Below are 20,775 nucleotides of genomic sequence, written 5' to 3' on the forward strand. Positions count from 1 at the left end.
TTATGTTTGCTCCTTATATTCCTCATGCCACAGGATCTGCTAGCTTGCATTCAACTAACGAAGTACCCCCAAGCACAGCTCTATGTCTTTTACATCTCCGTTTGTGTAGAATTAAGGTCCACATTCAGTCAACACATCAGAATAGTACAATTTCTAGTTAATGCGACAAAATGACTCCACCAGAAGTTCTATACATCCTTACAAAACGACTAGACATCAAGGATGAATGAAGAAAACAGGTCATCCAAGCACTGCAGAATGGCTACAAATTGTCTTAGGTTTAAGGTTTTTAGTAGTGAGACACCTACCCACTAACTGTAGCAGGTATTTAGTAAAGTCTTTACCCCCATATTGTGTGCACAGGACAGGATTTAGAATTGCTAGATTAGGGTATTCCCATGATTAATGGAATCCTGATATTGAGTTTTCCTGTAGGGTTATGTCAACATGGAGCTGAACGGATACTGTCAGAATGCAGTTAAACAGTGTGCGAATATCTGGGACCACAATGTTGCGTGTTACACTTGGATAGATAGTACAGTAAGTCCTCAATAGTAATGCAATAAACATCTGTTTCTTTGTTTCAGATAAAATGGCATTGTTAGTGTAGGCATAAATATCAACAACAGTGCCATAATGGATACCAGCGACATGCAGGGGGGCGCCTCCAGCCTCATGGACTTTTATTGGCAGTGTGGAAAACTATTGTACACTCAGTTACCACTCAACTGGAATAGCCTATATCATGGTAACCTTGCATGCCCCTGTTTTGGTAATTCTTTAAGTCAATTAGTCAACGCTCCATGAACACCCCGCGAGCTGTCCAATGACCTTGCAACATCATCATCAAAGGAGAAAAAATGCACAGTATTAACTCACTACCACTTGCAATGAAGTTCCCTGAGAGTACCAGTTGTTCAACAATGGACATTTGTTCTTTGGAAGTATTTTGACTTTTGTCCAGGAAAAAGCAATTGCTCCAGGTAACTCGATGGGAGCTTATGAAGTCTAAACATTACAAAAGTTATTTAAATGCCATATAAGAAAAGTTACGCTATGAGAATTATGATAATGGAGTACCTTTGTGTACTTGATTACATGACATTCATTGAAGGAGGGGTATGTTAAATTGGGACTGCTTGTTGTACTTAAGTCCCAGCAAATGATGCAGACAATGGAACTTTGTCAGAGGCCATACAAACTTTGTATAATCTACAGAAGCAAATTGTAGATAAAGGATTAGCCCCAGATAATCGTCTTAGTGGGTGGTTTTCTTTAAAACCATCCTGGATGTTGAGAAAGTTAAGCGTCTTGTTGCAAGCTCTTATGGCTCTGTTGTTGATATGCCTTTGGAATTAAATCAATTTTAGCATGTTGTAAAAGGATTCATACAAAGGTGGGAGGGATGTTTCCAGTTAGGACACAAACATGAGTAGTAGATGCTCGGGCAATATATATATCGCCTAGTACCAAGTGCAGGCCAAGGTTTAGATACAGCAATTGAAATACCAACTAGGAGGGAGAATGTTGGAGAGGAAATTAACTATGAATACATTACACTATATAAGACATTGGTAGAAAACTACATAAAATCATATGTGGTGAAAGAGCAGTGTAGACCTTTAACTTTGTGTTGACGCCAGAGAGGTGAGGAGTTCAATTGAAAGCAAAATGCATGACCAGCAAGGTCATAGTTAAAGGAAAATGCATGCTTGTAGACCTAAAGGAATTAATAGTCTTAAGCACACACACACACACATTCTGCAGTTTCAGTAAATTAAAAGTGTGATTCAAGAATGGAAGCAGGAAACTGAATTAGCCTAGAGTATGCAAAAACTGATGACCGATCTTGGGAGTAGAGTGATAAAGCAAGCACACAAATACACATGCATTGAAGATTAGTGAATGGTTAGTTTGTTAAGCATTATTAGAACTACAATAAAGAATGTGTCAGAAATAAGTTAAAGGGTAAGGGACAACGGTAATTTGTTTCTGCAACACGTTTATAACTGCTAAACTTACTGATTAACCATTTTGTATTGTTCAATTTACTATATAAATTGGCTACCTGTGAAGCAGCAAACTGAGACCGACTGTTTACCTGTATGGAGATAGCGACTCTCCCTGCTGCAACAGTAAAAAGCTGTGGTATACACCTTGCAGAGAGGAGTCCTGTCTTTATCTTAGGTTTCCCTGCAACAATGCAAATTACCACCAGACAGTGCCCATAAACCCTATCCCACAGCCTTCATTACAACTTACAACCTGCCTCCAGAGGACCCATTGAGCTGGTCTTCAGACTGTGTAGGAGCCCGGATGGATTTGTATTTGCTGGAGTAATGCTAAATAATGCAGTATCTGCAAAGCTACAGCAGATTCTCAAGATCCAGTTTATAAAAACCCAACCCAAGCATGAGGCACATGCTTGGTTTTACAGTTGGAGAAAGCTTCCTTGCCTTACATCTGCAGTCAGAACCACAGCATCTTTATCATCCCACACCGGTCTAAGAATGTTTCTTCTTCTGTGCAGTCCAACAGCGAGTCTGAAGCAGGAGTCCTGCATGAACCAGCAAAAATCCTAAAAAGCCACTTCTGCTTGGTACACAATTCCTGGGTTATCACTGTCAAGGATAAAAGTCTACAGTTGCCAGTCTCCACTTAGACAGGTTAGCCTAGTTCCTTGAGGAGGGAAAACTTAGAAATACAGAGAAAGAAAACCAGCTAGCGGAATGTAAGCATACAACATAGGTCATGTTATAGACTTAGGGATAGGAGTTTAGCCAAGGTGAGAACGAAGAGACAGTTTGGAGTTAAAACTGCAGTGACTGAGGCTACTGTTTTGTTGTGCAAGAAACCAATATCATGTGACCTAACAGGGCTAGAGTACTGTATAGGAATCATTGAAAAAAAACTAGAACAGTTATTTTTGAGGCGCTTATACATTATCTACACATGAAATGTTGTGAAAAGACTTTTCAAAACAATAACTGCCCGCTTGTATTGCAACAGACCTGGATAAAAAAAAATAAAAAAAACATTAGTCTTCCAGGAAAGACAAGTTTGAAAAATTGCTAAAGGTAGTAATTCTACTATGGACTTCCAATTGAGAAATAGCTTGGAAGTGGGGCATCCAAAGGTTAATGAGAGGGTAACCATACAGTTGTAATTTGCAGGAAACTGAAAAGTACCACACACATAGCAGGCCCTTAGAAGGAACAAACTTCACCCAAAAAGGCAGGCATGAATCAATCAGAATCCTATCAAACCCTTGTACCCCCTACCCCTGCATTATCAACTGGCAGCAAGCCACTGACTGTAGTACAGCTGATAGGAGGAGCCATATGGTCTCCTCAGAGTCCTTGCAGAATCATGTTAGTGCCAACCTGACACTTGGTAGTAAAACTTAATTAAATAAAGTTAAAAAACAAACCCAATTCAAGCATCTTCACAGCTTTAAGTAAAATGTCTCAAATAAACAAACCACCTCTAAGGAAGGGTCATACAATAGGAAATTTCCCCTTTTAAAGACTCATCAATGAAAATGGTATCCTCAAGAACCTCACAGACCACAAGGGGAGGGTGCTCTAGCAGCTTCTGAATTTTCTTTTGCAGAGTGCTTGATCTCCAAATTTAAACACACAAATGATGGACATAATGTAGAACCACTCAAACATTAACCATCCGCAGTCACAAATCTGGGTTTAATACATCAATTATTTTGCTCACCATGCCACCCCAGATTGGACCCAGCCATACGCAAATCAGTCTTGACCCTGTTCCACATGGGAACAGTCCAGACCGAACTGCCAGGCCTGGTCCTCTCTGGACCAGAAACAAGCATCCTGGGACTGGTTTCAGGGAATGTCATATTAGATGTCATGAATGACATATTATGTGAGGTACTTAGCAGTGCATGGACAGGGCACAAGTCATAATTACTTCAGGGAACAAGTTAATGTTAATGTTAATAGAGATAACTATAACTAGTGAATTTTAGTGTTTTGGCCATTTAAATAGTATTTTTTAACTGACATTTTCAACTCACTACAATGACCCTTTAACCATTGCTTTTTTTCAGTGAATATCGAAGTTTTGTTTTTTTTTAAACATAAAGTAAGATATTTATAGCTGTGTCATGGTGAAAGTTTGGGCACGGAGACTGGCCTACAGACAGGCCTCGCATTTAACTCTGCACGGGCATACATGGATGACTATGTGATGCAACGATATAAAGAGTGTCTTTTTAAATAAGGCAGGGCCTACGGGACTTTGTCAAAGGATCACAATGTCAAAATATATAAAGCAGGCCTATTAGCTTTTTCAAGGTGCCAGCACATCAACATCTGTAAAGCAGACCAACTATCTTTGTCAGTAAGTCACCAATAACTAAAATTAAATTTATATTATATAAATTCACACACTGCAATGCTTAATAGAAGTGACTGTCAAACTTGTCAATAAAGCTTAACTTGTGCTTAAAAAAAATATGATAAGCTTTCCTGAGGTCATGGAATAAATGACCCAGGAGAGATGCAGTGTTCTTTTTAATGTTGTATGTGCGTGTGGGATGTGTGTGTGTGTGTGTTTGGGGGGGGGGGGGGGAGGGGGGGGGGGAAGAGTAGGGGGGGGGGGGTGCATGCTAGGGGCACCACTAGGAATAAAACATTTAATTTAAAAAAGAACTGTAGCATTATGGGGCGCTTATGGGGGTACAAGTTACTTACCTTCGGTAACAGTATAACTGGAAGAGAAACATTCTATTTGCATATTCCTTACTTTTGAATTTTCCCCAGGCGTCAGATTGGATCTGGAGATTTTTCTTCAAGCAGTAGCCCTGCGCTGTTAGGTGGTGTCGGTCGACTCCACAGGCATGGTTGGCGTCATGGTCGCCGTGATGATGTCACGGTCGTATATAGGTTCCACCCCCTGCCTGCTGACATCAGTTTCTTTTCAAGACTTTCCACACCAGTAGCGCGAGCCATGAAGAACAATGAGAATGGTGTGCCAAAACTAGAGCCTTTTAAAGGGAAGTTCCTGTCCCTGGAAGTCAGTTTGAGCGGGGAGGATTGGTGGGTCGGTAAGGAAATTGCAACTAGAATATGTCTCTACCAGATATATCTTTACCAAAGGTAAGCAACTTGAACATCTGATAAAGACTTCTAGTTGCAGATTCCTTACCTTAGAATAGATACTGGAGCAATACCATTCCCGGTGGTGGGCTGCAAACTAAGAGCACACCAAAAAGTCCTGCAGGACCGAACAGCCAAAGTAGCCATTTCTCCGGACCCGACTGTCCAGGCAGTAAGGCTTGGTGAACATATGTAAAGATGTCCATGTTGCCGCCTGACAGGTAACCAGGACTGGAACTCCGCGTACTAATGCTGTGGTAGCGGCAGTTGATCTGGTAGAATGAGTGTGCAAACTCTCGGGGGCTTGCTTTTTCGGGAAAGCGTAGCACATTTTGATGCACAGGTCAACCCATCGAGAGAAGTTCCTCTTCTGCACAGACCTTCCGATCTTAGCACCAACATAACCCAGAAAGAGTTGATCCACACGGAAATCTTTAGTATGATTGAGGTAGAACGCCAACACTATTTTGGATCCAGGCGCAGTCTCTCTCCTCCTCATGAAAGGGATGTGCGTAAAAAGCAGGTAGGGTGATTGATTGGCCTACGTGAAAAGGTGTCACCACTTTGGGAAGGAAGGAAGCTCTAGAATAAAGCACCACCTTGTCAGGATGCACTGCTAGGAACAGTGGCTTCGAAGAGAGAGCTTGGAGCTCACTCACTCTGCAAGCAGAGGTAATGGCAATCAAGAAGGCAGTTTTAAGGGTCAAGAGTCATAGAGGACAGTTGTGGAGTGTCTCAAAAGGAGCACACATGAGGTACGCGAGGACCAACTTCAAATACCACTGGGCCATTATGAACGGGATAGGAGGAAACTTATGTGTGAATCCCTTGAGAAACATCACAACAATGGGAGATCTGAATAGAGAAGCTGGTCTGATAGCCTTAAAAAGGCAGAGATGGCAGACAAACAGCCCTTGAGGGTGCCCAGAGCAGAGCCCTGCTGGGCAAGAGAGAGAATAAAGAGGAGAACCTCTAAGAGAGGTGCAGAGAGGGGATCAACATTCTTGTTGATACACCATGCCACAAATTTCTTCCAACGACAGGCGTATACCGTTCTGGTGGAGGGATGTTGGGCTGCCAAGATAACATCACAGACTTTAGGCGGTATGTCGAAAGCCGCCAGCTGCCGCTGCTCAATCTCCATGCAAGGAGGCAGAGACTGAACAGGCTTGGGTGAATGACCGTTCCCTGCTGCTGCAACAGAAGATCCTCCCGAAGAGGCAGTCTGATAGGAGGATCGATGGCCATGCTAAATAGCTCTGGATACCAGACACTTCATGCCCAGTCCGGAGCCACCAGGATTACTTGGGGCCAGTTGTGCCTGATTTTCTTCAGAACTCTGGGCAGAAGTGGTATTGGCTGGGAAGGCGTACAGGAGGCCTGACCTCCATTCACGACGAAAAGCGTGGGAAAGAGTGCCGACTTGGAAAACTCCAGCGTGCAAAACAGTTGACATTGCGTGTTCTCTGCGAAGGCAAGCAGATCTAACCAAGGCTCTCCCCACTGCTGAAAGAGTCCTTACCACACCTCCGGATGGAGATGCCATTCATGATCAACTATGCATCGGCGAGTTTGTCTGCTCTGACATTCAGAGAGCCTGCCAGATGTTGAACAACCAGTGAAATGCCCTTGCATTCCAGCCATGTCCAGAGGTTAAGAGCCTCCTGACAAAGGGACCACAACCCTACTCTGCCCTGCTTGCTGAAGTACCACTTGGTGGTGGTGTTTTCAGTGAACATCTGCACCACCTTCCCTTTGAGAGAGGGAAGGAATGCTTTCAATACAAGTCAGATCCCTCAGAGCTCCAGAGACCGGACTCTGCTAGAGACCAAAGGCCTCTGATCTCCGCCTCTCCCATGTGGCCGCCCCATCCCAGGAGTTATGCATCTGTCACTACTATGAGTTCTGGATGGGGAAGGGAGAGAGATCTGCCGTTGACCCAATTCGGATTAGACAACCACCACTGCAGGTCTTTCGCACTTCCCTCCGAAATCTGGACCATGCTGGAGTGATTACCCTGATGATGTGCCCACTGCAACTAGAGGTCCCACTGCAGAGCCTGCATATGTCAGCAGGCATGTTGGATCAGCACGATGTAGTAGATCATGAGGCCCAGCAGCCTCAGGGCGCTGGTAAGGTCAAAGGGGAGCATGGTGAGCTGAAAGTGCTTGTGACCTACCACGTTTCACAAGTAACGTCTATGGCCCGGCAGGATGGGAATGTGAAAATCGACGTCATGCATGTCCAACGCTACCATCCAGGGTTCAGGGCAGAAAGGACCTGAGCTAGGGTGAGCATTTTGAACTACTTCAGGAAGAGATTGAGGAACTGGAGATCTAGGATTGGGTAAAGGCCTGCGTCCTTTTTGGGAACCAGAAAATAGCAGGAATAACAACCACAACCTACTTCTGGCACAGGGACCCTATCAATGGCTCCCTTGGCCAAGAGAGCCGTGAGCTCCTCACCGAGTTGTGGAAATGATCCTTGATCAATGATTGTATGATAGTGGCATGGCCAAAGGAGAAGTCTCGAAGGGGAGGGAGAAGCCCCTTCGGACAATTTGTAACACCTAACTGTCCGTGGTAATGGACTCCCATGTGATGGCGGATGCTGACGCTAACTGTTCCCGGATATTCTGACGAAGTAGGAAGGCTTGGAGGCAGAGGAGGGGGCGAGGGTGGACTGGGTGAACTGCTGGCTCCCTGATCTACGAGCTTGTGGGATCCCGCATCGAAGCTGTAAGCATGCGTGGGTTGGTGGCTTGGTGGAAAAGAACGCAGTTGGGTGCCCCTTCCGTAGCCACGAAAGGAATGAAAAGCTAACTATGGAGGGCGAGGTGCAGCTACAAGGTGAAGGGACCGAGCCGAAGCCCGGGAATCCTTAAAGCGCTTGAGAGCTGAGTCCGCTTTTTCTCCGAAGAGATAGGTGCCATTGCTATGTAGCCATTTTAGTTATAGCTTCATACACGTTATTTTAGCGAACTAGGCCTGCCGCTGTGCACTTTTACCTAGGCATATTTTATTCAGCTTTGTTTATTATTTTAACATTAGCCACATTTGCTGACTTGTTTTATTTTCTCTATCCAGCTGTTTTCTGCCTAAGCCAGCACTGCATTCTCAAACATGACATTTCTTTCAATCAGTGCTTTTCTCAAGGCTCCAGTAAGACAGGTGGCCGGCAAACGTGGTAATGCTTTGTCTCTACTGTTGATAGAAACATACACACTCTTACATAGGGAACCTTTCTTGGAACATCAGCGGTTTTATTATAAAAACAATATTTTGACCCATATATGTTAGAGGGGGATTCGAGCCAGATGACCACGACTGTATGTTGATTGCTGAATGCTTCGCTACAGCTGCTTATGTAGACTGCAGGCCTCTTGGTCTGGTATGAGGGATGATGTCCTCCCAAGGGAACCTGAAGGGCAGAATTAGAGCTTAATATGCAGTGCTCTAACATAACCTAGGTAGGAGCTATTTTTAACGATTCTAGTGACAATATGATAGTGGTATTTTTATGCTTCACTCTCCTTGTCACAATTTTAATCCGGTCATGCTTTATCGACCTAGTTATTGCAGTACATGCTTTATTATCTAAGATGCAGTTGCCTCAATAAAACCTTATTGAAATACATTCTGGCTCTGACTGTCCTTGTATAAGTGAGACTAATGTAACTGAGAGAAACGGATGCGATCTGAATGAGCACGATTTCCCTAAGGAATCAATTTGGTTATGCGCTTGGCTGCCCAATCATCCCTGTGGTTGGGGGGAGATGAGGTGCTGCTAGTTAACTGGAGCAAAACCAGAATAGGCCGACAGGTGACACCTGTAGTGGGTTCAGACTCAGTCCCCCACAGTGCAAGTGATTGTGCCGCCCAAATCCAGTAGTCTCATTAGGATAATGAGAGCCTACGCAACACCATCAAAGGGCATGTCCATCAAGGATTGCTGGACATCCCCTGAAAAGCCAGACATCCTCAACCAGACAGGGCGCCTCAAGGCCACCACTGATGCATTAGATCTACCCAGTGAGTCGGTCGTATCCAGTCGACCGACAATCATCAACTTTGCAGAATCTCTCCCATTCTTAATGACTTAGGAGATAATGGTCTGGGCCTCCACCAGGACTTGAGTCAGCTCTTGCACAACCATATCCCATAGAGTATGGGAGTATCGGGCCAAAAGGCATGCAGTGTTCACAGACCGCAGCGGTAGACTGGCGGAAGAAAACATTTTTCTTCCCTAAGTTATCCAGTCTTCTTGATTCCCTGTCCGGGGGAGTGGTAGGGAATGTGCCAGAGGATGACAAAGCCTGGATGACAAGGCTCTCAGGCGTAAGGTGTTGGATCAGGAATTTTGGTTTGGTCGGCGCAGGCCGATGGCAGCGGGCAACCGTCCTATTCACAGGAGGCCCTCTGCTGGGTTTAGACCAGGTACCCAGAAGGACGTCCGCAAGGGCTTCATTGAAGGGAAGGAGGGGTTCCGAAATGGAGGCCCCAGGCAGAAGCACCTCAGTCAGGAAGTTAGTCCTGACCTGCATAGAAGCAAGCAAGAGGTCCAAAACATCAGCTGCCCTTCTCACCACCACAGCAGCCCTTCTCCACAGCAGGAGGAGAAAGTATGCTAGCGTCAAGGGAGGCGTCTCATGCGCTGGCATCACCCAAATCCTGAACCCAGTCCATGTCAGGGTCAAGTTGGTATTTTAAAGGGTCCAGCGACCCCTCCACACTATCCCCATATCTATACCCATAGCAATAGGGGTCAAAATCCACCCTGGGCTCAGGAGAGCCCATGGAAAATGGAATTGGCGTCAAGCAATGCTGATACGGCTCTGGGTTGTCGAGGATCAGTATAGGAACAGGGTCACTGAGGCAGTAGCATGGCTCGGAGAGGGGGCTCATGCCCCCTCTGTTAAAAACGAATTCAGCCATGGGGTCCCCTTGGTCTTAAAAGTAGGTTCAGGGAGCGGGACGCACACTCCCCTTCCAAACAAAAAAAAAGTTGTGCCGAGACCCAAGGCCCTGGCTCACCCCTAGGTGAGTCATTAAAAAGGAAAACAGAAGGATCCTGCCAGAGTATGGCTATCCTGTCCCCGATATGTTTTCCTTTTTTTTCCAGGACAGGGACTGAGTCTCAAAGTACTAAAATGGCTGCTGCCACATCTTTGTTGATGTAGAGGTAGCTAATAAGAGCCTATCTTTAGAACTGTCAGCTCAGCGGATCCTCCACGGCTTGATATATACATAAATTTCGACCCTTTTGAAATACTACTTATTAGAACATTGGAATGTTGCGAGCTCCATTGGAGACAATAGAGTGCTCATGGCTTTTACTGGTTGGTAAAAGCCCGGAGCGTCAACATTCCAATGATTTATGTTCCCAGCAACAGCTGTGGACAAAGGCCTCACAGAGCCAAAGGTGATTTCAATCCTCTTTGGCTCGGTGAGGACTTAGTTCTATTTATTAGAGCATTCTGGCCTCTAGTGGCAGAATGTTCTAACAGCCTTATAGCCCTTCATAGCAGAGCTGTACCGGCAATTAAAGTCCTGTTCCCTTGTTAAAGGCCTTCGCCCTCGGCTCGGGCCTTTAACGCTAGACAGGGTCTTTAATGGCCGGTGTAGCGCACTACGGCAAGCTCTAAGGCTGTAATGGATTTACATCAATTCACAAAAAGCACACTTTGTGAACCAGTATCTAGCTTACTGCCAAATATGGTGTTACTTCAATCAGCTGTTTTGAAGCAATTGCCAGTGGCTGAGATTTTTTGCAAGCATTCTATCCATCACTTTGTTGTTTTTGCATTTGTCCCACCAAGTGCACGTCGTATGCCCAAAAGTGGGTCCAAGGCTCACTGTGCCACTGGAACCAAACTATACCAGGATGAAGAGGCCATAACAAGGGCGAAACTGGTCCTGGGTTGCTTGGGTTCAGCTTCAGGTAAGTTCTGGCCTGGCAATTGGGGTTGGACTGTTCCCATGAGGCACAGGATCAAGACAGATTTGCATATGGCTGGGTCAAAACTGGGGGGCACGATGGGAGAAAAGCTATGGATTGGGGTGCAGCTCCAAGCAATCGCCAGTGGCTGAGATTAATTCAAGCATTCCATCCCTCACCTTGTTGTTTTTCCTTGTTGTTGAGAATGAGGCAGCCACTGCTATGGATCAGGTAAAAAGTCAGTCTATTGATTAATTAATTTAGCATCTCAACTAAATGAAGAGCAACAACAGATTTTCCAGGAAATAACTGAATAAGACAATCATGCAATTCAGCTAAATACCTCTAAAGGGACAAGCACCACATTCAAACCTACACTTCTCTATATTAGTGGACAAGCAGGCTCTGGTAACTTCACTAATAAAAGTGAGAGCTGCATACATATACAAAAAGTAACCTTTCTTGTGTCGTAACAGCACTCACTGGACTAGCTGCACCCAACATAAGTTATTCCTTTACTTGGGCTCCTGATGTTGCCAGTGGATCATGACAACAAACTGGAGTACCACAAGTTATCCTGTGATAATTGTCATGAAGTGTTAAGTGTTTTCAATAAATTGAAGGTCCTGATAACTTTAGAATGGTTTCAAGCTTAATGCTAATCTTTGTTCATCTGAAAATGCAAAACGTCTCAGAACAAACTACAATATTCTATTTGGTGGTAAACATGCTCTAGTGTTTGTGATCTCCTTCAGTTGACAGCTATCAAAAGGGTAGGCAGCATTTATTTAATTTCTCCATGAACAAACCAGAAACTCTTTAGGCAGCACTTGGAATGTTAACATTTGGATAGATTTCCAGTAAAAAAGAACTGGAAGCGTGATACAGGCTGTAGATTTGGAGTAAGGTAATACTCAAAAGATATTAACACAGGAGTAATCTTAAAAAAAAATAAAAAAAATACCTAAGGCAGCTCTTTAGAGTAGTACTTTACTCATTATTTACAGCAGAAATGCAGCTGTAATGGAAGTGTTTCTTAAATTATAAAAACAAATTGTGTTTCTCATGCCAACACATGTCCGGTCGGCAAGTTCAATAATGAAATGCTGAAGTTAGATGAAGAAGAAATTATTAACCTTTCAAGTGAAGACAAGATGGAGCATCAATGATTAAACGTACCACTAGGTAAGTAAGTATTAAAGATGCATAAGGGACTTTAAAATCAGTGTCACAAACAGGTGGCTTGGAGAAAAATCTAAGCCTCTGTAAAAAAAAAAAAAAAAAGAAACAATTGTAGAATCATTCTGTAAAGGAACTTAAAGGTTGAATGTTGATTAGGTCTTAGTGAATGGTACTATGGTAAATCTAGTAGACGTCATCATATATTCAAATAAAAGTGAGTGTGTACATTTTGACAAGATTTTACCACACAGAGGAACTGAAAAAAGTAAGTAGGTGTAGTGCTCCTTTACGGTTAGTGAATGATTTAAATGTGCATAGAGAAAAGTTTCCCCTGTGTTTTAGCTATGATGTTACCAGCCATAAGTCTCAAGGTTAAAGCCTGGATGCACCACTTATAAATACAGGCCAAAACGTTTTCAAAGAGGGGATGTATTATGTTGCACTGTCATGTGTTAGGTCTCTTTAATGGCCATACCCTGTAGATTTTCATCAGAGCAACGTAAATGCTGTAAATGTAGGAGAGTATAATTGATTGAGAAGTCAGTATGCTCCTCATCTCGGCCAATACCCAATCTATGAAAATGTGCCATCTGTTCCCAACGTAGGCTTAGTGAAGTGAGTGAGGAAAGGGATACCTGAGAAGAGGAAAATGTAAAACAAAAGGAATTCAAAAAGGTGAAAGAGGAACATTTAGCAGAAATGGTTTGATGTAAGTTTTCCAATGTATCTGGAGACAACTGTTATTGCAATATGGTACTTATGTCCTGTTTGTGTTGCCTCCAGTGACTCATGGCATTCAAGAAAATCAATAAAAACCACTATACGGAGCACTAGAAACTCTACTGGGTGAGGCAGAAAGTGCTTGTCACACTCACAATAGGTATACATGATTGTGTTCAACGTATGTACTGGTGACAAAATGTACTCTAAATTCTCAAGAAGATGCTCAAAATGTTTAATAGTAGTGTTAGAGATTCGAGAAAATGAAAAAATATGAATAAATGATTTATCTGAAATAAGCTATGTAGGAAGTTGGCTCTGTATATACTATTTCAAAGTAGGAAATAGTGTGCACAGAGTCCAAGGGTTCCCCTTAGAAGTAAGATAGTGGCAAAAAGAGATAATTCTAATGCTCTATTTTGTGGTAGTGTGGTCGAGCAGTAGGCTTATCAGAGGGTAGTGTTAAGCATTTGTTGTACAGTATACACACAGGCAATAAATGAGGAACACACACTCAAAGACTTACTCCAGGCCAATAGGTTTTTATATAGAAAATTATATTTTCTTAGTTTATTTTAAGAACCACAGGTTCAAGATTTACAAGTAATAGTTCAAATGAAAGGAATTTCACTCAGGTATTCTAGGAACTTTGAATAATCACAATAGCATGTACAGTTTTGGCAAAAATGGCAATAAGCTATTTTAAAAGTGGACACAGTGCATAAATCAACAGTTCCTGGGGGAGGTAAATATTTGTTAAGTTCACAGGTAAGTAAAACACTTACAGGGTTCAAAGTTGGGTCCAAGGTAGCCCACCGTTAGGGGTTCAAGGCAACCCCAAAGTTACCACACCAGCAGCTCAGGGCCGGTCAGGTGCAGAGGTCAAAGTGGTGCCCAAAACACATAGGCTTCAATGGAAATAAGGGTGCCCCGGTTCCAGTCTGCCAGTAGTTAAGTACCCGTGACTTCGGAGGGCAAACCAGGGGGGTTTTGTAAAGCATGGGGGGGGGGGGGGGGGGGGGACAAGGAGGCACAGAAAGTACACCCTCAGCGGCACAGGGGCGGCCGGGTGCAGAGTGCAAACAGGCGTTGGGTTTTCAATAGAAATCAATGGGGAGACCAGGGGGTCTCTTCAACGATGCAGGCAGGCACAGGGGGGGCTCCTCGGGGTTGGCATCACCTGGGCTAGGCAGAGGGTCGCTCCTGCACTGGAGTTTGGTTCCTTCAGGTCCTGGGGACTGCGGGTGCAGTGTGGTTTCCAGGCGTCTGGTTCCTTGAAGCAGGCAGTCAGTGGGAGCCTCTGTATTCCCTCTGCAGGCGTCGCTGTGGGGGCTCGGAGGGGGGTCAACTCTGGCTACTCACGGGCTCCAGTCGCCGGGGAGTCCTCCCTGTAGAGTTAGTTTTCCGCAGGTCAAGCTGGGGGCATCGGGTGCAGAGTGGAAAGTCTCACGCTTCCGGCGGGAAACATATGGTCTTTAAAAGTTGCTTCTTTGTTGCAAAGTTGCAGTTTTGTTGAACAGGGCCGCTGTCCTCAGGAGCTTCTTGGTCCTTTTAGATGCAGGGTAGTCCTCTGAGGCTTCGGAGGTCGCTGGACCCTGGGGGACGCATCGCTGATGCAGTTTTTCTTGAAGTGGGGATACAGGCCGGTAGGGCTGGGGCCAAAGCAGTTGGTGTCTCCGTCTTCTCTGCAGGGCTTCAGGTCAGTAGTCCTTCTTTGTTTTCAGGTTGCAGGAATCTATATTCCTCGGTTCTGGGAGCCCCTAAATACTAAATTTAGGGGTGTGTTTAGGTCTGGGAGGGCAGTAGCCAATGGCTACTGTCCTTGAGGGTGGCTACACCCTCTTTGTGCCTCCTCCCTGAGGGGAGGGGGGCACATCCCTATTCCTATTGGGGGAATCCTCCAAAATCAAGATGGAGGATTTCTAAAGGCAGGGGTCCCCACAGCTCAGGACACCTTAGGGGATGTCCTGACTGTTGGGTGACTCCTCCTTGTTTTTCTCATTATCTCCCCTGGACTTGCCATCAAAAGTGGTGGCTGTGTCCAGGGGGCGGGCATCTCCACTAGCTGGAGTGACCTGGGGCATTGTAACATGAAGCCTGAGCCTTTGAGGCTCACTGCTAGGTGTTACAGTTCCTGCAGGGGGTGTGAAGCACCTCCACCCAGAGCAGGCTTTTGTTTCTGTCCTCAGAGAGCACAAAGGCCCCCACCACATGGGGTCAGAAACTCGTCTCTCAGCAGCAGGCTGCCACACACCAGTCAGTCCTGCACTGAACAATTGGGTAAAATACAGGGGGCATCTCTAAGATGCTCTCTGTGTGCATTTTTCAATAAATCCAACACTGGCATCAGTGTGGGTTTATTATTCTGAGAAGTTTGATACCAAACTTCCCAGTATTCAGTGTAGCCATTATGGAGCTGTGGAGTTTGTTTTTGACAAACTCCCAGACCATATCCTTAATATGGCCACAACTGTACTTACAATGTCTAAGAATAGACATATGCTGTAGGGGCATATTGCTCATGCAGCTATGCCCTCACCTGTGGTATAGTGCACCCTGCCTTAGAGCTGTAGGCCTGCTAGAGGGGTGACTTACCTATGCCACAGGCAGTATTTTGTGTGCATGGCATCTTGAGGGGGATGCCATGTTGACTTTGCCTTTGTCTCCCCACCAACACACACAATCTGCAATGGCAGTGTGCATGTGTTGGGTGAGGGGTCCCTTAGGGTGGCACAACATATGCTGCAGCCCTTGGGGACCTTCCCTGGTCACAGGGCCCTTGGTACCACTGGTACCTTTTACAAGGGACTTATCTGTGTGCCAGGGGTGTGCCAATTGTGGAAACAATGGTACATTTTAGGTGAAAGAACACTGGTGCTGGGGCCTGATTAGCAGGGTCCCAGCACACTTTTCAGTCAAGTCAGCATCAGTATCAGGCAAAAAGTGGGGGGTAAATGCAACAGGGAACCATTTCCTTACAGTACGCATTTGTTAAACACAGAGTCAATAAATGAGACACACGCTTGAGAAGAAACTCGAGACCAAGGTTTAGAAAAATAGTTATTTTGTTTATATTGTGTTTCAACACCAGAATACTTTCAAGAAAATTAATCTTGTTGCAATTTATATAGGCTTAGCAAGTAACACATTTACTCAAATGTGCTATTATGGGGTAAAGGTTCTAAAGTACTTTTACTGCAAACGGGTCCTTGCAAACAGTTTTCGAGGTACCTTGTAGGTGTAAGGTCACAGGCAAGACAAGCAGTATTGTTTTACCAGCCTTGGGACGTCTGGCTGCAGTGGTGCTAGTCGATTCGGGTGCCTGTGCACCGCACACTTGATGGCGAAGGGGGCCACCTAGTAAGAGTGCAAGGGGGCTTGGTGAAAAGTCCGAGAGTTCCCACTGGAGAGGGTGGGGTTCAGTCCTGGGAGCAAGAAAGCACCTTTGGATTTGTGGACCCGGGCAGGGGAGCTTGGATGCACCAGGTCTTTGTCGTCAGTGCTCCTGCATCAAAATGCCCACTGTTCTTTGGGGGGGGGGGCCTGCAAAAAAGGGACAAAATGGGGGACCTGGACAGCTCTGGAGGATGTCCTCCATGATGCTAATGCTCCTTGCTGGCTGGTCTTCGGCTGCAACGTTGGAATCTGGTTGGGATTTTAACAAGCCTCGGTTGTTGCAAGGAGTCCGGTACCCCAGCCAGGTATTGGTGCAGCATGGCTCCAGTTGATCCTGATGTCTACACATTGGAGGGGCAACGGGGTTGCCCTCTTGAAGTAAGGTGACCACCTTTTGGGTAGCTGCTGGGTCAGGGTACCCAGTGGTCAGTAGAACAGTAAGCCAGACGTTGCGGTTAGTGCCTTCAGGAAGCAGGGCAGTGGTTCCTCCACTCGAAGGGATATGCTAACAGGTTGAGAAACTCTGAGGCTTTTGAAGTGCCCACAGCTGCGGGACGAGTCACAATGTCGCAATTGTCAGGAGGTAGGTAGGCAGAGATTTATGAAAAAAAATCCACCATTCATCCACAGTTCTCAACTCCTTTGGGTCTTCTTTGTCCTCTTCTTTGGGTCAGACAAATCTGTTCTTCTTGTGTCAAGGGGCTACCTAAAATACTCAAATAGGGGAGTTTAAGGGAGTGTAGAGTTGTAGCCAATGGGCTACTTGCCACTGGGGTGACTAACCCTGTACCAGAATTCCTAGTTCCACCAAAAACAAGACGGTGGAACCTTTCCTCGAGCGTCCAATCCGGGTAGTCCACCCTAGGGGTCTGGCTAGCCCAAAGGTGTTACAAGCCTATTTGCCTGACTAATTTTCCCACCTGTTCTGGTGCCAAGCGGACATCAGGGCAGGGGGTTGGCAACTCCCAGGTCTGGGGAAGCCAGGATTGCATACCAAAGGCGACAGGGTCTTTTCATTCCCTGGCCATGGTATTCAGATTCACTAGCCATCCTGGTGGACTAGGGAACAAAACCTTTCTATGAAGCAAGTATTGTTTTTGGCCTCAGAGCTTGAGATTTCACCTCCAGGGATCAGAAACATACCTGTGGTGGCAGGGTGGTTGCAATCAGTCAGCCAGCACACTGAGAGACTAGTAGGTTTCATGGGCACTTCTAAGGTGCACTCTGAGTGCAAATCACAATAAATCCAAGACTGGCATCAATATGGATTTATTAAGATAAGGTGTTTGAAACCAAAACACCATATGTTCCACTGAAGCCATTAAGTAGCTGAGAAACTTGTAGTGATGAATGTCCAGTATATACCTCAAGATGGCTTCCATGTTCACTTGCAATGTCCAACAATTGAACTAGACATCACAGGAGTGTCCTCACATCAGATATAATCCACCGTGCCTTAGGGCTCCAAGGCCTGCTGTGGGGTGACACGTATCTAGATGCAGTGAGTGGGGCATGGCACACAAAGTGTGTGCCAATGTTGTGTCTTCGCCTGGCTTGCACCAGTATCAGTGAGCAAAAAGTAGGGGTGACCATGTCCGAAAAGGGCACTTTCCTACAGAATCCTTGGGGCCCCACTGGAGCCAGAGCTACCAGCATAGAACCAGCAGGGGCCACAGCTGACCCTCTTCTGAGTCAGAGGGTGCATCAGAAGGGTTGGGCTGCCAAAACATGGAGTTATAAAATTCTTTCAGTTGGACAGGGGTCACTCCAGCTCCCAGAAAAACCGAGTCAGCACAGGCACAGGCTGAACCACTGAGCAAGGCCTAGAATGCGGATGCTCCCGCAACTCATCGGACTCGGAGAAGTTAAAGAACACTTCAACTTATTTTTCTTCTTCTTGTGTTTCTACTTAACCGAGTGTGTCAAACATTTTGAACGGCACAATGAGCTCCGATTACACCAGCAATCCTGGACCTTTTTCTCGACGCAACTCCATCCAGCCTGGAGTCGCACAACGGGCTATCACCATCTTCAGAGATCGCTCTCTCAAAGCCCTGAGTCTGTCTTGTGGCATCCGGAGCAAAGCTTCAGGTTGTGGACACATTCAAGGCATCATAGGTAAACAAGATTCAGGTTTTTCATATCAGCCGGTGTCAGGCACCGCAGGGCTTAAAGCCAGCCTCCCTAGATGACATCCTGCCATATCAGGAGGTAAACTTTAAAAAAGCATTGAAAAAGCATTAAAAAAAACTCTGCCAAAATTGACAGAAGGGGCAGCTCTTTCCAGATCGGAACTGGCTGACGCTGAAAGAAAGAACTGACAACACACCTGGGTGGCGCCTACGCAGATGCCGCGGAGGTCGATTCCGGTGCAAATAATGACGCATGCAGAGCCTAAGGACAACACCTACCAACATGCAAGAGTACCTCTCATGAAAAATGTCCCAGATCCATTCTGATGCCTGAGAAACTAGAAATCTCTATCAGATGTATGCTTTCTAAGCTATTCTATTTCAAAGAGTAAATGGGAGATTGCAAAGGGCTTTCAAGAAGCATTCTTCCAAGTAATCATACACTCCACTGCTGGACTAAAGACCACACAGGGACTACATTGGGAAACAAAGGTGGTGTAGGAGTGCAAAATATATTCCAAAGGGACATTAGAATCAAAAGGGGGATGTCAATCCTCTACAAAGCAGGAACTTGACAGCCTACAATCCTGCTATAATATGAACTGTTACCTCTGGAAAAAATGAAGAAAACTCTTTACTTCAATAGACAAACTGTGTGGTTCCACCGACAGACAGCAGGAATGTCAGTGGTGTTTTAAGGAAGGTCGCCAATTTTACTCTTGGGGGAGTTAGATTTGTCAACCTTACAGTTCTCTCTAGTCTACTGTAATATTTTGCTAACATTCTACTTCATAATTAAATCTATATATGTTTCATTTGTTAGCCTTGAAATGCAGTAGAGCCCATGCAAGATAATAAGACTTAGCATCCCAGACTATGCCATTATAGTAAATTAATGGCTAGATGATATCTCAGAAAAAGTACTCTAATGTTCATGTTTTTTTTTTTTGCTTTCTTTTAGCAAAGGGGATTCCTAAAGACTGGGAAAATTGACTCACCAAATGTTAAAAGAAGGCAATAGTTAAAGCTTGCGTGAGGAAGTGGGATTTATTATATTGTGTGATTGTGCAACCTCGCCATGTAATACACTTACCAATCCCTTTAGGACCAATAGGCTTTGTTTGTTAAACCCTTAGCTGGGTAGCTTTGGATCTGGGCAGTCAGGTTTACACAAAGGAAAAAGTGTAAAGCATTTAAATAGCACCAACACAATTGAGCAAGAAATATACAAGACGCTCAAGAAATCCAACACCAAATTATAAATAAAAGTGCTTTTATGTAGTTCGAAATACCACAATAAAATATATCCAACTGAAGATACAGCATTTACAAGGCACAGTTAATATGCACTTTTCTGCTTAATCATAAACATGCATTGGCAAATGCAACAAATTGGACACAGAAATTTTTCAAAGGAATACTAGGTTAAGTATTAATCCGGTAACTTTAAGTTACTTTAGCTTTAGGTGACCAATTCCAGTGGGGAGCCAGTCAGGGGGACCAGCAAGGTCCTCAGAAACAGTTATCTTGAAGGAAGAAGAAGTCTTCATTGAGTTCCAGGCACTTTTTTTGTTTCACATTTCTATACTGAAAAAATAGAGGGAAACAGTATATATCAGTACGTTTGAAACAAACAGGGAAGACCAGAAGGCCAGGGAAGACGGTGGGTGGGAGTGGGGGGTTGGGAGGGGCAGAGCTAAGGGGAGGCAATTAGGGGGAGGAGGGTTCTGTTGTCCTGAGCCTGGGGTGTGTCAAGGTGTAGCCGGCCGTCGTGGCATCTGGAGTGAGGGGAATGGGTGGGTGCTATGATCATGATCCCGGACATGGTGCTAGCAGGAAGAAATTGGGGCCGGGAGGAAGGGTGACCATGTCTGGAGAAAGGCTTCTGCTCTGTCTTGGAGAGCACAGATGATACAATCAGGGCACGCTGTATGGTACATTGCCTCTGGCCATTCCTCGTGGGAATGGGGGAGTGTCAGTGTCGGAGGACACATTTTTGCAGTGGCCAGTGCAGTGTGCAGAAGACAACGTTGGGGCTGGGAAAAGTCTGGGGTGTCCCCTGTGCTGTGTAGAAAGAACAAGGAGCGGGAATGGGGGTGTCCTGGGTGGCAGTGTCTTGTGCAATGTGGATCCGAACGCGTTCCAGAGGCTGAATCGAGGGGTAATCTCAAAGTATATGCAAATAGGTTCCAATGGTCCTCAGGGCAGCACTAGCAAGAGGAGTGGGGTGGCATGCACAGCCGCCGAGGGGTCCAATGCCAGTCATGCAGTGTGTTGAA

The 20,775-nt window shown here is 45.2% G+C and overlaps 2 protein-coding genes across 2 annotated transcripts in view; one reads left to right on the forward strand and one right to left on the reverse strand.

Moving 5' to 3' along the window:
* TDRD9 (tudor domain containing 9) overlaps window positions 1-20,775 on the reverse strand; it is a 2,107,755-nt gene that overhangs the window by 1,397,132 nt on the left and 689,848 nt on the right. The gene's annotated exons all lie outside the window — the stretch shown is intronic.
* The window catches only part of RD3L (RD3 like), a 661,792-nt gene that overhangs the window by 47,435 nt on the left and 593,582 nt on the right, over window positions 1-20,775 (forward strand). The gene's annotated exons all lie outside the window — the stretch shown is intronic.

This window comes from Pleurodeles waltl, chromosome 9, assembly GCF_031143425.1.
Source record: "Pleurodeles waltl isolate 20211129_DDA chromosome 9, aPleWal1.hap1.20221129, whole genome shotgun sequence".
Taxonomy (NCBI): domain Eukaryota; kingdom Metazoa; phylum Chordata; class Amphibia; order Caudata; family Salamandridae; genus Pleurodeles; species Pleurodeles waltl.